A 2,403-nucleotide genomic window follows, 5' to 3' on the forward strand; every position below is an offset into this window, starting at 1 on the left:
GTTTTCTGTAAACTTTAGAATGTTTCCTACTAGTTCATAAACATTGGATAACTTTACATCAGTGACTCTTAAGTCACGGAAGTTGAGATTCATTTTTGTATGCAGTCGGAGGTTTAGTGATGTGCCCAGAATGACAGGATGTTGGGCTGGCACAGGGACTCAAACCTGGTTCTCCAGGTTCCAAGTCGACTGCTCTGGCCATAACACCACATCCTTTGAAATTGAAAAAAATTAAAGAATAAGGTTTTATGTTTTGCTCTTATGATCCAGTGCCAGTGTCCTCATTGTCATTGGTAATATATTGGCAATGAGGAATTGTCTGCATTTGCACATTGCACCACATTCACACTTGCACCAGTCTGCTGTGCTGAAGTCTCAAGACGATTCCTGCCTCACCAAGAACCATTATTGGAAAGACTAAGAAGTATATTGTTCCTACTCAAACCTCCATCAAGCAATAATCAGGATAAGGAGCAGTGGAGTTTCATCTTCCTTCAACAAAACTCCTTGGCGGATGTATGACCGTACAACTCGATCATTTTGATTGCGGTACTTTACATCGCGGTTTTTACAACGCAAGTCGTTACAACCACTTGCATTGGAGGGAGCTGGATTGAGGATTAATATGATTTTCTATTCCAACTCCAGCCCACGTAACATTAGGGAAGGTGTTGGAATAGAAAATCACACTATTCCTTAACCAAGAGCGCCATCCAGCGCAAGTCGTAGTAATGACTTGCGTTGTAATGGCTGCGTGGTAAAGGTCGTGAGGTGTAAACACCGCATTGTAAACATTGTTTCCCCTCCTTGGCACTGGCAGGCATACTATCCTCTTTCAATGTTGTCACCGCTGGAAATTTGGGAACCTTGTACATCAGATGGCTTACACATTTTTTGGATCAATGTTTTTGTTTCAGTATTAAGTGAACATAATCACGGTGCTGTTTTATGGTTTGCTGCATGAAGCAAATCAAGGAGGGAGTGGATGCATAGTATCCATCAACTGCCACTTGCTGGTAACTCTCCAAAACATGCACATGAATATAATTGTATGGCAAGTGGTCCTTTTTCAAAGACGTTCAGCACCAGAACGACCACACAATCTTGCCTTACTTTAGCTACTTCCCACATGTGCGATACAACTTCCAAAGGCAGCACTATTACCAGAAGACAAAAAGGTGGGGAAACTGATATGAAAGAAAATTCATATATGATTCTTAAGTGTCTCCTCCTTGAAGAAATGAAAACCTTCTAAGGGGTTCACTGATACACCTGGTCCTTTAAACCAACAAAGAAGAAATTGGCATGGAAGCCGTAATATAAAAACAATGCATTTTTTAACCTCACATGAGGGAGATTGCGTCACACAGTACCCTCAGGCCACAGTAGGAGGCATTCTAAGGAGTACAGAGAATAGGGGTCTTATATATACATAAGTTATATAGTCAGCATAAAACTAAGGTGAGGTCCTGGCACATACAAGCATGGGTTGTTGACTAATATGGGTATTCACAATTTGCATGCTCAGCAAAGTGGGAGGGGAGACTAAACTGAGCACATCAGTAAGAATAGCCTGACAGTTTAATACTAGGGACAGGTGCATTCTATCAGCTAGGCCTTTCTGAGCATGTGAAGGTTTCTAGAAGAGGGAAAAAGCACATGGCAAACACATGGCTAACTAAGATGGCTGCCAAGTACAAAATGGCTTTCAGCTCATGCCAACAGCGATTCCTGAAATCTTTAACATCCATGCAGAATACCCAAGATGGTAAGAATGTACTCTATCCACATATCTGTTGTTAAGGAAGTCAATAATATCACAGAAATGTTGTTGGGCGTTGAACTTCATGGAAGTAAAATATCATGTGGACACCAGTGGGTTATGAATATTATCACAGATACTGATTTTTCCAAGTTCCATGGGACCATGTTTATAAGCCTGAACTCTCATGATTTATACATATGGGACATATATACTGCTTCCTCATATAGGAATCTTCATTATGACATTGAAGAAGCTTCTGTGGACCCGGGGGTCTCAATAGTTTTGAAATTGCGTCTATTGCAGGTGCTCTGTCATCTGATTGCTCAAATAGTGGCAATCAAAAGTGCTGTTATTCTGAATTTATCTATGGGGTTAATTCAGTGTTTGGGAAAGGAAGTGAAACCAATAGCACAGTGCTTCAGAGACATTCTGACAGGTGGTTCTCTGTTAGGTCCCATAATCATGGTCATGGAAGATTTACTGGGCATTGCAGCTTGGCACACAATGTTGGGTTTGTTCACTTGTTCCTTTGTGAGTGACTGCTGATGCTCTTCATTGTGGACGCGAGGATGCGTTTTAGATTACCTTGGCTCTTCAGAACTGGTAGAGTGAACTATTTAATGTTACTTCTAAATACG

This window comes from Lissotriton helveticus, chromosome 6 (assembly GCF_964261635.1).
Source record: "Lissotriton helveticus chromosome 6, aLisHel1.1, whole genome shotgun sequence".
Classification (NCBI taxonomy): domain Eukaryota; kingdom Metazoa; phylum Chordata; class Amphibia; order Caudata; family Salamandridae; genus Lissotriton; species Lissotriton helveticus.